Consider the following 16,171-nt stretch of genomic DNA (forward strand, 5'->3'; position numbering starts at 1 on the left):
AGCTAATCAATGAATTTGGTAAAGTAGCAGGATACAAAATTATTGCACAGAAATCTCTTGCATTCATACATACTAATGATGAAAAATCTGAAAGTGAAATTAAGAAAACACTCCCATTTACCACTGCAACAAAAAGAATAAAATATCTAGGAATAAACCTACCTAAGGAGACAAAAGATCTGTATGTAGAAAATTAAAAGACACTGATGAAGGAAGTTAAAGATGATACAAATAGATGGAGAGATATACCATGTTCTTGGATTGGAAGAATCAACATTGTTAAAATGACTCTACTACCCAAAGCAATCTACTGATTCAATGCAATCCCTATCAAACTACCACTGGCATTCTTCATAGAACTAGAACAAAAAATTTCACAATTTGTATGGAAACACAAAAGACCCCGAACAGCCAAAGCAATCTTGAGAAAGAAAAATGGAGCTGGAAGAATCAGGCTCCCTGACTTCAGACTATAGTACAAAGCTACAGTAATGAAGACAGTATGGTACTGGCACAAAAACAGAAATATAGATCAATGGAACAGGATAGAAAGCCCAGAGATAAACCCACTCACTTATGGTCACCTTATCTTTGATAAAGGAGGGAAGAATATACAGTGGAGAAAAGACAGCCTCTTCAATAAGTGGTGCTGGGAAAACTGGACAGGTACATGTAAAAGTATGAAATTAGAACACTCCCTAACATCATACACAAAAATAAACTCAAAATGGATTAAAGATCTAAATATAAGGCCAGACACTATCAAACTCTTAGAGGAAAACATAGGCAGAACACTCTATGACATAAATCACAGCAAGATCCTGTTTGACCCACCTCCTAGAGAAATAGAAATAAAACCAGAAATAAACAAATGGGACCTAATGAAACTTAAAAGCTTTTGCACAGCAAAGGAAACCATAAACAAGACCAAAAGACAACCCTCAGAAAGTGAGAAAATATTTGCAAATGAAGCAACTAACAAAGGATTAATCTCCAAAATTTACAAGCAGCTCATGCATCTCAATATCAAAAAAACACACAACCCAATCCAAACATGGGCAGAAGACCTAAATAGACATTTCTCCAAAGAAGATATACAGATTGCCAACAAACACATGAAAGAATGCTCAACATCATTAATCATTAGAGAAATGCAAATCAAAACTACAATGAGATATCATCTCACACTGTCAGAATGGCCATCATCAAAAAAATCTAGAAACAATAAATGCTGGAGAGGGTGTAGAGAAAAGGGAACCCTCTTGCACTGTTGGTGGGAATGTAAATTGATACAACCACTATGGAGAACAGTATGGAGGTTCCTTAAAAACATAAAAATAGAACTACCATACGACCCAGCAATCCCACTACTGGGCATATACCCTGAGAAAACCATAATTCAAAAAGAGTCATGTACCAAAATGTTCAGTGAAGCTCTATTTACAATAGCAAGGACATGGAAGCAACCTAAGTATCTATCAACAGATGACTGGATAAAGAAGATGTGGCACATATATACAATGGAATATTACTCAGCCATAAAAAGAAATGAAATTGAGTTATTTGTACTGAGGTAGATGGACCTAGAGTCTGTCATACAGAGTGAAGTAAGTCAGAAAGTGAAAATCAAATACCGTATGCTGATACATATATATGGAATCTAAAAAAAAATAAAACAGGTGCTGAAGAACCTAGGGGCAGGACAGGAATAAAGATGCAGACGTAGAGAATGGACTTGAGGACATGGGGAAGGGTAAGGGTAAGCTGGGATGAAGTGAGAGAGTGGCATGGACATATATACACTACTAAATGTCAAATAGGTAGCTAGTGGGAAGCGGCCACATAGCACAGGGAAATCAACTCCTTGCTTTGTGACCACCTAGAGGGGTGGGATAGGGACGGTGGGAGGGAGACACAAGAAGGAGGAGATATGGGGATATATGTATATGTATAGCTGACTCACTTTGTTATGAAGCAGAAACTAACACACCATTGTAAAGCAATTATACTACAATAAAGATGTTAAAAATAAATAAATAAAATGTTAATGTCTATAGCCTAAAAAAATAGAAAAGAAAATGTTTTAAAAATTATGAAATAGTGCACACGTTCACACATATATACAATGGAATATTACACACACACATATATTTATGTATATGTATATGTATATATATATATATAAAATGGAATATTACTCAGCCATTAAGAAGAATGAAATAATGCCATTTGCAGCCACATGGATGGGACATAGAGATGATCATACTGAGTGAAGTAAGTCAGACAGAGAAAGACAAGTATCATATGATAGCACTTATGTGAAATCTAAAGAATGATACAAATGAACTTATCTATGAAACAGACACAGACTCACAGACATAGAAAACAAACTTATGGTTATCAAAGGGGAAAGGTGGGGAGGAGGGATAAATTAGGAGTATAGGATTGGCGTATATACAGTACTATACTTAAAATAGATAGCCAGTAAGGACCTACTGTATGGCACAGGGAACTCTGCTCAGTATTCTGTAATAACCAAAAGGGGAAAAGAATTTGAAAAAGAATAGATACATGTATATGTATAACTGAATCACTTTGCTGTACACCTGAAACTAACATAACATTGTTAATCAACTGTACTCCAATATAAAATAAAATTTTTTTAAAAGGGCGTATAAAACAATATTATGGATACACATGGCCCAACATTCTGACTTGCTCTATTGGTTTCATCTGTCTCTTTATAAGAAATAAAACGTAAGAAAACACCATGACATTTGTGCATCTCTCTCTCCTCTCCCTCCCCTCTCTTTGCCAAGTTAGCCACTATTTTACAGTTGGCATGTTTTTCCCATGCATGTTTTTGTTCTTTTACTAAGTTAAGTGTATAGCCGTTTACTTTTTAACGTGAGACTCTGTCCAGGACGTTACAGCAGAAATTACAACACTTGCCTCGACAGGCTTCCTGAGAAGATGCAGGGAAGGGCAGACAGCCGGGTCCCCGCCCACCCACCCCTCTCCAATGTGCAGTGGGAAATACAGGACTCAGGCTAGCTTTGCACAATGCCATCAGGGAGGGTTAAATCAGAAAATCAAGTTCTGCTTATTCAGCTGATTTAAAAAGCTAAAATGAAAACTCATTTTGCCTAGCAGCCAAAGATGTCAAACACACAGTACCAAGAAAGTTGTACTGACAAACTCGGTCATTTTTGCCCAGCCCTGTGGGTTACATATGCAAGATGTGTTTGTATATGTGGTGGTACCGTGTACCACGGATGTGAGGAGTTCCAAAACAGCCATGCCGCAGGCCTGGCTCCATCCTACCAGCACCACAGACAGGCTTTGATTTTGTCATCCACAAAATGGCAAGATGTTACCTGCTGCTCATTGGCTGAACAAAAGCGATGTGGTGATGGCTTGGAGCTGAACTTCTTTCACATTTGGGAGCTCATAATGAAAAGTCTATGAATGTATGGTTACCAAATACATGATTCTACTCCTCCTAAAGTTAAAGAAGAAGAAAAGAGAGAGCAAGACGGAGTGAGAGAAGGAAAGAAAGAAAGAGAATGAGAGAGAGAGAGAGGGAAGGAAGGAGGGAAAGAAGGAAGGGAGGAAAGGAAGGAAGAAAGAAAAGAAGGGAGGAAAGGAAGGAAGAAAGAAAAGAAGGAAGGGAGGAAAGGAAGGAAGGAAGGGAAGAAGGAAATGAAGGAAGGAAGGAAAGGAAGGAAGAAAGAAAAGAAGGAAGGGAGGAAAGGAAGGAAGGAAGGAAAGAAGGAAATAAAGGGAGGAAGGAAAGGAAGGAAGGGAGAAAGGAGGGAGAGAGAGAGGAAGGGAGGGAGGAAGAAAGAAAGGAAGGGAGAAAGAGAGAGACAAGAGGGAAAGAAAAACTGGTTTTTATTTTCCACCCTGACTTTCCTACTTCCTCTAGCTTGGCTTCTTAGGATAACTTCTTAGTTATGTTTACAATGCCTTCACCTCTTATTCCTTTAAAGGTTTATAATTAGCTTCTTTTAATTTTTCCCTTTTCTTTGTTTAGGGATGCCAAAGTTTAAAAATTATTGCAGTTGGTGGTATGGAGCCCTAGAAAAGTTTTATGTTTGTGTTGTGTGTATGCCTGCATATATTTGTTTATGCATTATTTATCTATTGCCAATAGACCGCATCATTAAATTTCCAGCCAATATTCTGCATATAAAAACAACATGAGACTGTTTTATCTGGATCCTGTTTCCTAGAAGTTTAGCTGAATGTTTTCCCCTGGTTTCCATTCATATACATATGTGTATGTATATATATTTACTCACATATATACATACACATTCATACACATATACATACGTGTATATGAATATGTATACACTATGTATTTTTATACACATACAAACACCTCACAAACATACGTGTGTGTGTGTTTGTTGAAACCTAGTTTTGAATTGCATGGCTAATTAATGAATACATTCTCCTTGGTCAATGCATTCTTCACAAATTGGATCACATTGATCTCTCGTGTCCCCAGTGCCACCTCAGTAATACAAAACTCATCACTACAAATTGGAGTCCTTCATTTTTCCCCCTTTTATCCATCAACCAGTTGGCTACAAGATCAGTTCCTCTAAAGCACCATCCTGATCATGCCTCTCCAAAACTGAAAAACCTTTAATAGCTGTCTGATTGTGATCAATCTGCTAGGTGCCTCCATTCTATTCCTTTACAACCAAATCTCACTTCACCTCTGGATGCAAAGTATCCACTACATTTTCTAGACTCTTTTGCAACCAGGAGTCGGTACGTGAGATTGTAGGTAGAAGCCATGAAGTGGGAATTCAGGGAAGCCCTCCTAGAGAGGAAAGCCAGCTGGAAATGGGTGCCTTTGCCCCCTTCTTCCCATCTTTCCTGCTGCCTAGAATTTATGTGTGAGGGCTGGAGCTCCAGCAGTCATCTTGACCTAGGAAGGAACCTTGAAGATAAAGTCATATGCTTAAGAATAGAAATACAGAAAGATAGAACATACCTGAGTCCCTGATGATAAAAGAATCACCCCCAATTGCCCTAGAGAGAAAAATAAAATTTTGTGTGCTTGTCACTGTTATTAAGATTTTCTGCTATGGGCAGGCCCAAAATAGTAGTTTATTCTCTCCACAAATTTAGGTATTTTTCTGCTTCAGCCAGTGTAATATGATGATTAGTTTCAATCCATTGCTTCTCTTCTTAAGACAGCGGCTCACAGATAGAAAGATCTGAGTTCAAGCCCAGCCCTGCCACTATGACAGCAAAATCTTCAGGCATTGTTCCTCATCCTTTACCATCAGTTTCCTTGTCTGGAAATTGAGAATAATAATAATATGCACATTAAGGCGTTTGCTATTTTTCTTTCATCCAGTTTTTTAGTTGTTATTAGCCCAATAGCACCAATAGAAAAAAATAGTTGAGGGAGAAAGAAGGAGATAAAACTCAAATCAGGATATACTCTCACTTGTTCACAGACCTCATAAGCAGTTCAGGGGTTAAAAACGTCCAGGTTGCTAATTTTTTAAAGTCAACGGGAAAAAATATCCATTGATTGGTCTTCAGTTATTGATGTTTTACTCTCATTCTCACAAATAATTGAAATCTGACTAGACACACATTGCATTTTCCAAACGCTCCTTGACCTGTAGATGAATGCACACACACATACATACACACGTACATGTCAAGAACGCTGGCCCTGGGAGAATCACTTGCTCCAAGCCCCTGGAATGGAGAAGTCATACAATTCTTCTTGGTACTTGCCAGTTGGATAAGTTGACTCAGTGAATGACTTGAAGAAACAGTTCCTTTCAAATGGGCATTGAATTGCAAAAAAGCAAATTCTGTTCAAACTCTTCCACTGTGCAATTTCACTTCTGCTCTTATGCACATTAAACTAAATTGGTTGGATATAAACCTTGCTGAATTAAATTTGATTTGATGAGGACATTTGTGTGTCCGTGCAGGCAGAGTGCAGTATGTGTGGATTAAAAAAAAATGTTCCTTTTACAAATGATTCCGTTTTGCCATTGCTTCATTAGTGAACTAAATTTTTGGTCATGTGGATCCATTTTGTGAATGAAGTAGATCTTGGCCCTTTGTTGGGAAATCACTAAATACTAAAGTAGCAGTTTGTTCTTCTTTTTTTTTTTTTTTTTTTTTTTTTTTTGCGGTACGCAGGCTTCTCACTGTTGTGGCCTCTCCCGTTGCGGAGCACAGGCTCCGGACGCGCAGGCTCAGTGGCCGTGGCTCACGGGTCCAGCCGCTCCGCGGCATGTGGGATCCTCCCGGACCGGGGCACGAACCCGCGTCCCCTGCATCGGCAGGTGGACTCTCAACCACTGCGCCACCAGGGAAGCCCCAGTTTGTTCTTCTTGAAGAAAAGTCACACAGCCTCAGAGGCTGGAACATTCGAGTACAATCCGGGGTTGGTTGAATCCGTGGACGCAGAACCCACGGATAAGGAGGGCCGATTGTACTACACCATTTTATGGACTTGAGGGCCTTGAGCATTTGGTCTATGTGGGGTCCTGGAACTACTCCCCCCAGAAACGGAGGGACAGCTGTATCTTTAAATCCTTTCTGCCCTTGCTTCACGTGACCCTCACTTGCCCTCTCTTACTATCCCCCAACACTATCATCACTTCCTTTTCAAAAACATTCTCTTGGGGCTTCCCTGGTGGCGCAGTGGTTGAGAGTCCGCCTGCCGATGCGGGGGACGCGGGTTCGTGCCCTGGTCCGGGAAGATCCCACATGCCGCGGGGCGGCTGAGCCCGTGAGCCGTGGCTGCTGGGCCTGCGCGTCCGGAGCCTGTGCTCCGCAACGGGAGAGGCCACAGCAGTGAGAGGCCCGCATACCGCAAAAAAAAAAAAAAAAAAAAAAAAAAAAACATTCTCTTGTTCTTCTCAGCCCACTCTCCTCATGAGGCTCTAAAGGGCAAGTTGGCCACAGGGTCCGGTCCTATCTGCCCGGGCTTAGGGCCTTAGCAGCATTTCAACCCAAATAATGACCTTCCATGTTACTGCCGGACTCCTAAAACACACAAATAGAAGAATTCAAGTAGGCTTGGCTCCAAGTATTTCTGGGGGAGAAAAGTCATTTTTAAAGGGCCCAGATGATTTATTGCAAGGATAGAGGTGTCACTAAAGGCCTGAATTCCAACCTGTCACCAGAAGTTCAACTCTGATAAGATATAGAAGAAGCAATCTTGTATTTCACAGGTCCCAAAAAAGCATTCAGATGAACGAGCAAAGGTTAAAAAATTATGAACAATTTCCCGAGCATTACCAACGGTACATGTCAAAGCAATGCATAAATCAACTATTGTACTCGGGATTTCCTCCGCCAGGGATCCCATACATCATCCTTTAGCTGCATTACTGGCTAGAAGACCCCAGAAGGTATTCAGGGGTTCTGCTGTCTGAAATTCTCTGAGATTATTTTTTTCTGGTTTTGGTAATTATTGAACAAAGAAAGTTCAATAATTGGAAAAGCAGCATGGTCTCTTGTCTTCTGCAACTTTGCATAATGACCGTAGATTCCACTCAATAAAGAGTGCACATAGCTTTAAGAAAGACCATCAGTATTTTCAGTATTTCAGGAAGCTCTCAGTATTTTCATTCACAAAACAGCTAAATATTTTTTGCTTTATTTTCCTTCCTTTTATTTTTTAACAGAGGTATAATTTATGTACAGCAAAAAGAAGACGAGTTTTGACAAATGCCATGTAACCCACACTTCTATGAAGACATACATTTCCATCACCCCAGAAAAATTCCCTGTGTCCCTGCCCAGTCAATCTGGTCTCTCCCCAAAGTAACCACTATTTTGATTGCTATTACCGTAGATTAGCTGTGCCTTTTTTAGAACTAAATAAAAACGGATGAATGCAGTGTACTTTTTTAGTGCCTAACGTCTCATGTTTTAAGCATCTATAAAATCACCTCTTAGTTTCCTTCTCTGTAAATTGAGGGGCTCACCCTGTGAAAACAGTGTGCAAGTATTCTGAGGAGTCGTAGGTTTCTTGGTTGGGGGAGGGGACCTGAGAAGCCACCTTGACTGGGGGTGGGTGGAGTGGAGGCTGAAAACTGGGGTTCTCTCCTTCAAACAGAACAGCTGTACTTTTCCAGGTCTTACAAACTGCATTTCACTGGAAGATTGCATTTGGGTAAAGGGTTCTTTGTAAAAAAAAAAAATTAAAAAGTTAGAGAACTGCAGGGCTAGCTGATCCTTACCGATCCTTTTCCCTGGAACCTTCTATAAATTACAAATAGCGTTTCTGATATGAGAGCTGGGATTGGTCCCCTGGAGAGAGAGCTGGGAGACAGAGGCCGCCAGACTGGGGGCCCCCGGGGAGGGTCTGGGCACCGAACACTGTAATATTAGTACCGGTTACAATCAGATAGTGCCACCTCAACTGAGGCGGCTGGACAATAGGCCAGAGGCCCTGGCGATGGAAGCACAAAGGCAGCATTCAAAAGGCCCGACTCCACAGCCAGCCAGTGCATCTATAGACGCCACAGACCCTGGCCCAGCCGGAATGTCACCTCGCCGCCAGAAAGCCATTTTTCCTGGTTAGCTTTTAAACTGCTAAAAATAATAAACACAGAAAGGAAAGTGCTGACACAACCCTAACTGCAGAGACAAACTGCAACTGTTGTTATAATAATGTAAACAAACTGGGTTCCAAATGACATCCTAGTGTTCCAAACTGAACAGGCTGCCTGATATTTCCAAACATCTGGGGACTGGAGGGAAGCTGTATGGGCTTGTCAGTAATGGAAGGGGGTCTTCACTGCACAGGTGCACATGCCCTGCCTGACTTGCTCTGACCAAGGGTGAGCTGATCCTTTCGCTTTTTTTAGCGCTCAAGGAAAAGAGAGATTGGAAAGGACTGTGGTCCTCCATCAAGCATTTTTCCACATAACAAATGAAAAATGGGCTCCTTTCTCTCTCTGTCCAATTATTACTCCTTTTTCCCCCAAATGAATTTGAAGTGTCCTTCTCTCCATTATGTTTATTTGTAACCCATCGAATGCTGTATATTCCTCCTGAATACCTACAGAGTTCAAAACCATCTTAAATAACAACAGCAGCAATGCCATAAACTAGAAGATCATTCCAATAAGGCTGAAAAGTGGCAATCATAAAATCATGAATCTGATTACCCCCAGAGTTCAAAACCATCTTAAATAACAACAGCAGCAATGCCATAAACTAGAAGATCATTCCCATAATGCTGAAAAGTGGCAATCATAAAATCACGAATCTGCAAACAGCCAAGTCAAGCCCAACATCTGACCTGACAATCCATGAAATCCCGTGTGGAACTTGGTACCCACGCAGGACGGCCAATGGGAGGGAAAATGCAGATCTGGAGAAAAGGAAACACAAGAAGATAAATAGATGTGTGTGTTTTTTTAAACTCCCCCAACATTTGCTTAATTCACCACTGCTCTTCTTTCTATGTTTAAATGGGGTCTGGTTTCAGAGCTGTCTCTGATTTTGAATACATGCAAACAGACTTAGATAAAATCTCATTCCAAACGGGAGCTGGTTTCAGAGAAAGGGACTTTAACACAAGGATTGTAATAGGCATGAGACAATGTTTGTGGATCCCAAGAACCTACTTTTCCGCACAGGACCCCGGGGTTTTGGATTCCCAGCCTCGGAAGAGGACTAAAAGGCAAATGTGAATCAAACAGTTTAGAACTTTTGTGCTAAAAAGGGTCCAGCTGGGTGTCAGAGGTTGTTTCCCAGGATAGGTCCCAGCAAATCTCAGCTGGGGCTGTGCCCCTGTGAGATGTCAGGAAGCTACGGAGCTGTCTAGATGGTGTCAAGTGCGGTGATGTTGGGGACTCTTCCCCCAAGTGTAAACAGAGGAAGGAGAAACCAGGGCATCTGTTACTGCAGCAGACGACGTCTCCGAGTGTCTGTCTGCCCAGCAAGCGAGGGGCTGCTTTTTCCATGGCTGTGGCCCCACAGTTGAAGTTGTTCTTGTGGGAAACTTAGAGATCATAGGGAAGCACAGGTTGGCAGGACAAATGTCTGGGTCCCCTCTGCCCAGAATGGATCATTGACAACATTTTGTCCCATCTGCTCTTTTTTTAAAAAATTTATTTATTTATTCATTTATTTAATTTTTGGCTGCATTGGGTCTTCGCTGCTGCATGCGGGCTTTCTCTAGCTTCAGTGAGCGGGGGCTACTCTTTGTTGCGGGGCACAGGCTCTAGGGGCGCAGGTTTCAGTAGTTGTGGCGCACGGGCTTCAGTAGTTGTGGCTCACAGGCTCTAGAGCGCAGGCTCATTAGTTGTGGCACACGGGATTAGTTGCTCCACGGCATGTGGGATCTTCCCGGACCAGGGCTCGAACCCATGTCCCCTGCATTGGCAGGAATATTCTTAACCACTGTGCCACCAGGGAAACCTCTCTTTTTTTTTTTTAAAATAAAATAGAGCATAGGTATAATCTTGACAACCCACTCCAAGGCCAGACCATGAATTTGTATCTTGCCAGTACATTTTTTAAAAACATTTACATACAAGATGAGTATCCAGGACAATGAACAGTGCTTGTGTGTTTTTCATTCACCTATATGATATGAACCTATGTATGTGTATTTATCGTTCTACACTTGGACTCTCAACATCATGTGTGTGAGCTGATCATGCTGACTGCACTAAGTCTCAGCTCAGTCACTGCCTTTCCACCTAACACCATGAAAGCACCTGTCATGTCATTAAACTGTGTGCTGGTTACGTGTGTGTGTGCACATATGTATGTGTGCATGTGCAAATTTTCTCTGCAACTCCACTCTGAGCTTCTCAAGATGCTGCTCTGTCTTCTCTACTATGGTTCCATGCAGAGTGGACAGTCAGTGTATTGAAAGGTAAAACATATTTGTTAAAAACTGATCTGCTTATTATTAATTTTCCTCCCTTTTCAAACAACATTAAGGAAGACTTTGAGGTTGTATTTGTTTTCTTCAAAGTCTCTCTCCACTTGCTTTTGCCATAAATATTGAAATCCCAAGTTGTCAGTATCACTGTACTGTTTGCGAGAACATTGGAAGCTCTAATATTTTAAGGCTGAAGATCAAGATATTTAAGGAGCATATTTACAAAACAGACTCACAGACATAGAAAACAAACTTACCGTTACCAAAGGGGAAAGGGTGGGGAGGGGGAGGGATAAATTAAGAGTTTGGGATTAACATATACACACTACTATATATAAATAAACAACAAGGTCCTAATGTATAGCACAGGAAACTATATTCAATATCTTGTAATAACCTATAATGAAAAAACATAACTGAATCACTTTGCTGTATACCAGAAACTAACACAACATAGTAAATCAACTATACTTCAATAAAAGAAAAAAGAAAAAAAAAGGAGCATATTCTAAAAGCGTTCTCAAAGACTAAATTGGCAAGCCAGAAAGAAGATTGTGTTTGTAACTGCTGTGGTTTTAAATGTGAATAGATATGCACCGCTACCCTTGACACTAATACCTAAAAACAAACAGTGCCTTATATGTAAACAATATTGAACCTCAACTTATTTTTTGAAGGTATAATTCTGATTTATACTTTGAAGAATATACATGAACCTGACCCAGTGAAAACAACCTAAACATTCTCACATAATAATTAGTAATAATAAGCAGTTTAATATATACCACTTCTTAAGCACATTTTGTGGGTTGGGTTATGCTAATTCTCTCACCTAATTTCACTTAATTTAATCCTCACAATGATCAGATGACATAGGTATTATTAATAACCCCATTGTTCAGATGAGGAAACCCCATTGTTCAGAGTCGGAGAAAGATTTAAAATTATGCCCAAAGCCCGTGAAAAAGAGGCTAACTGGGATTCTCACTCAGGCAGTAGGATGTCATGGGCTTCATTGTGAATTAGTGAGAACAGGCTCAGGTTAAAGATTAAAACAGCAGAGAAGACAACTGGAAAACAGTGCCACTGAAGTGGCTTCCAAGTTTTGCTATAATACAAACAGACAGCATCTCTCTCATGGTGTGGCTCAAACCAAGAACAAACCAAATTAGAGTTCTCCAAGAAGACAAACTCAAAGTGATTTCCTAGTAATGAAGGAAATGAAATTTAAAGCAGCAAGGTCAAGCCCCAGACCTTTCCAACTTAAACATTCCCATTTTTAATTCTTCTTCTCTTTAGAAAACAGGGAGCCATGGATTTGCTCATGGCTCAAAGGAGGCTGCCCGGTTTGTTTACACAAGATTCAAAGCAAAAATGAGAATCGCTCCCTGGGACAACTTTAGCCCAGAATGTGTGTTCCTTACACATTTTTAATTGGGACACAAATATATTAACAGTGTGGTTATTTTGTACTCAAAATATTCTGTTTTGTAACTGATTCATATTTATATTTGGAAGGAATTTATTTCTGGGCATGAAACAGTTCATTTTGTTAAGCCATGTGACCTGAGGTAATGTTGGCCCCATTTCCCATGACTGTTCCCAATTAATGCAAATTGAAGGTTAAAGGATAAATAAAGTAGCTTTAGCTTGGTTTATTAATATGTTAGTTATAAATGGCTCTTTACTGGGTCTATGTTCTTCAGTCTGTAACTATGTACAAATGAACTCTACAGAACAAACTAGCGAATACACAATGTGTATTTTATTGCAAAGTTTTCATTTAAGAGGGGTTACTATTATGGCGATACATTAATGTCATCTATCTCTCTACTTCTTTGGTCTCGGCTCTCTCATCAAACCTGTGGAGCCTGATATAGACTGACTGTATTGCATTCACGGTTACATCTTCAGCCCTCCCTGTCCCTACTCTTTGTCATGTAACTTTGCAGTTCCTCTTACTAAAGAGGTTCAGCCGATACGCCTGCCCCCTTTGATTTTGGCTTTGGTCAGGTGACTTGCTTTGGCCAATGGAATGTTAGCAGGTATGCTCCATCTAGAGGTTTGAAAAAGTTCTTGTTATGTTTATGTGTTTGCTTTGCTCCTCTGTAACTGCCATGAGAACATGCCTGGACTAGCCTGTCATGTCTGAGAAACACAGAGTGGTGTTGACTCACGTCTCAGCCAAGGCCATCCTAGATCAGCCTAGGGCAGCCAAGCCCCACACATAGGACAACACCCAGACAAGATACACAGAACCACCCAGCTGACCACAGATGAACAAGTGGGCCCAGCCGGAACTCAAAGGACCAGCCAGTAGCCAACCCTCAGACTCGTGAACTTATGAATGCCAAGTGTTTCAAACCATTGAGTTCTGAGGTAATGTGTTACTTCCCCAGGTAACTGTACAAAATGTTTTTGTGTACTAGATATAACCGATATAGGACCTACCCCTGGCTCTCTCAAAAAACAGATGTCCCCATAGAAGATAGTTTAAAATTTAGGCAATCAGACTCATCAGCTGTCCACCAAATGCCAGCTGTTTCAGTCAAGGTTCAACTAGGAAAATATAAAGTAGTCTAAGGATTTCAACAGAAGGACTATACTGCAGGAAACTGATCACACAGAAGGAAAGATGTGAAGGCAAACGGGGAAGCAGGAGCCATCCAGGAACTCAGTCACTGCAGAAAGTCCCTGAGCAACAGGTACAAAGCATAGAAGTGTTGGTGCTGGAGCCCAGGGGACAGGGCCACCCAGCAGAAGCCGACGGCTCAGAAGCCCTCCCTAGTAGGAGCTGAAGCCCCAGAGGAGACGATCTGCCATCAGAGAGATGGTCTGAGTGTGACAAAGGAACACCTGGCTTCCTTCTTCCCTCAGGGCCTTCCAAGGCTGACCCCAGACTCAGGAACCTGGAGAGCCCTCTTTTTGGGGGTTTTGGGTTTTTTTTTTTTTGACTTGTAACTTCAAACTCCAATAATCTGCATCTCATATGCCTTCCACCTTTCATTTGCCTTAGCTAGCCAGCCTTCTCAGTTACTTTCTTGTAGGTTATTATATAATATAAAGAGAGTAAACGCATAAACTCTAGCAAAAAAACCCACAATTCCCTAGGCTTCTTATCCTCCTTATCTTCCCCGTCAGGTCAGTCAAACCAGGGAAGGGAAAGCAAGAGATCTGAGGGCAAATAGGCACACACCTCACCATGACGGGCAAGACACCAAAAGGCATTCATGGGTGCTGAGAGCTCTATCCGCAGAAATAACGGAGAGTGACAACAGACACTGGGCTTGAAGGTTAGAAAGGGTCTGAATAGGTGGAAAAGGATATTCAAGTAGCAGTACCCGTGGAAGCAAAGTGCAGGAACCATGGAAGGAAAGACCAAGTGTTCTGGTTAGGTTTAGAGGTTGTGTATTTGGAAGGAAGGTGCAGGGGAGAAGAGGGGGGCAAGGAGGCTACAAAGGTGAGAGATTGAAAGAGTTGGGACCCCTGAAAAGAAAAGATAACTATGTGATATAACAGAGGTGCTAATTGTCCCTACGATGACAATTATCTTACTATATATAAATGTGCCAGTGTAACATGTTATATACATTCCACAAGGTAATATGCCAAATATATTTTGGTAAAAAAAAAGAGTCTGGAGACCCATCTAACCAGATTGGACTTCCTTCTGTCCTGAAGGCGATGGGAAATGAATCGGTTCTGAGAAGATAGTAATATGATCCAAAGTGTGTGTTAGAAATATTACTCTGATAAAAACGTGAGGGGTAAATAGGAGGGAGAGAACCAGACTAGGGATCTGTAATTAAACATAGATCTCACAGAGCTCACAACCCTCCTGAACACACTGGCAGAAGTCTGTGCAAGTGTTCAGTTTTCTGAGAGATGGGACAGAGCTCTCACATGGTTTTCAGTGGAGCCCGTGACACTGGACCCCACCCAACACTGTGAACGCTAGAAGCAGGACAGTCATCTAGAGAGCTCCTCTACTAATCATTTTAATGAGGATCAAAAATGTAACCATAGCGGGCTTCCCTGGTGGCGCAGTGGTTGAGAATCCGCCTGCAGATGCAGGGGACACGGGTTCGTGCCCCGGTCTGGGAAGATCCCATATGCCGCGGAGTGGCTGGGCCCGTGAGCCATGGCCGCTGAGCCTGCGCGTCCGGAGCCTGTGCTCCGCAACGGGAGAGGCCACAACAGTGACAGGCCCGCGTACCACAAAAAAAAAAAAAAAAAAAAAAGTAACTGTAGCAATAGGAATGGAAAGGGGTAAACAGACACGAACATTTGTAAGACACTATCTAAAATAATCTAGATAAATATGAACAGAAATGAAACAAGATCAAGAGATACTAAAAGCTTTAATTCTGTAAATGAAACACAATGTATACAAATATTGAATCACTGTGTTGTACACCTGAAACCGATATAATATTGTGAATCAACTATACCTCGATTTTTTTTAAAGGGTATAGAAAAACATTAATAAAAGGTTTAATTCTGGGCCACCTCCATCTGCTGTTATGAAACGGAGGAAGCAACTCATGTTTCCAAGATACCGTAAAGAGTCACTCAATTGAAAAGTTCCAAGATAAACAAATGGCACATATATCACCACTGTCCCGTTACCATGTCGTCACAGATATTAATAATCAAACGCAATCTTTCCTTACTGCTGAGTCCAAACCCAATCTCCAAACCCCTCTGAAATAGCTCCTCAGGCAGCCACTAGAGTGATTGCTTTCTAGAGTGACTGTTTTTATTTATTGTATTGACCGTTCTTTGGTTTCATAAGGATGAAGTACCAATGAATGGATCACTTAGCATAAGGTATTATATACTCGTATGATCTGTATACACATACTTATATGCGTATTTCCCACACATGGGAAACTTGCATACAATTGGGCCACCTGCTAGATCTTACTCAAGTTTGTGAGTCCACTTAATGCTAACTCAAAGCAATTAAATACAGATTTGAATGAAGCTGAATTAGGGGGGAAATTTTTGCATACATGAAAATTTATTCTATTATCGAATGATCATAGTAAATGTTTAACATCAGCACATGTCATCATAATCAGCTACTAGTGACTTCATTGTTTGGTAAAGTCTTAACTCCAAACACCGGCGAGTAGGTATATCGTGTTACCATGAGCCATCCTTTTCTCATAGTATTAATATGTTGACCCTTGGGTTGGTATTTGAATGCCACCATGACAGTTTTCTAACCTTGGGTGTTTTCCATCTGACATTGGAAAAGAG

At 41.1% G+C, this 16,171-nt stretch overlaps 1 protein-coding gene across 36 annotated transcripts in view; it reads right to left on the reverse strand.

The window, feature by feature from the left end:
• THRB (thyroid hormone receptor beta) overlaps positions 1–16,171 on the reverse strand; it is a 380,110-nt gene that overhangs the window by 209,922 nt on the left and 154,017 nt on the right. For 26 of the 36 annotated variants that reach the window (XM_067033884.1, XM_067033879.1, XM_067033860.1 and 23 more), the window contains one exon: positions 9,311–9,382. The exons of the other annotated variants lie outside the window; for them this stretch is intronic. The gene's annotated coding sequence lies outside the window, so the exon portion shown is untranslated. The remainder of the gene's footprint in view (positions 1–9,310; positions 9,383–16,171) is intronic. 36 annotated transcript variants of the gene reach the window in all.

Source organism: Kogia breviceps, chromosome 5 (genome assembly GCF_026419965.1).
Source record: "Kogia breviceps isolate mKogBre1 chromosome 5, mKogBre1 haplotype 1, whole genome shotgun sequence".
Classification (NCBI taxonomy): Eukaryota; Metazoa; Chordata; class Mammalia; order Artiodactyla; family Physeteridae; genus Kogia; species Kogia breviceps.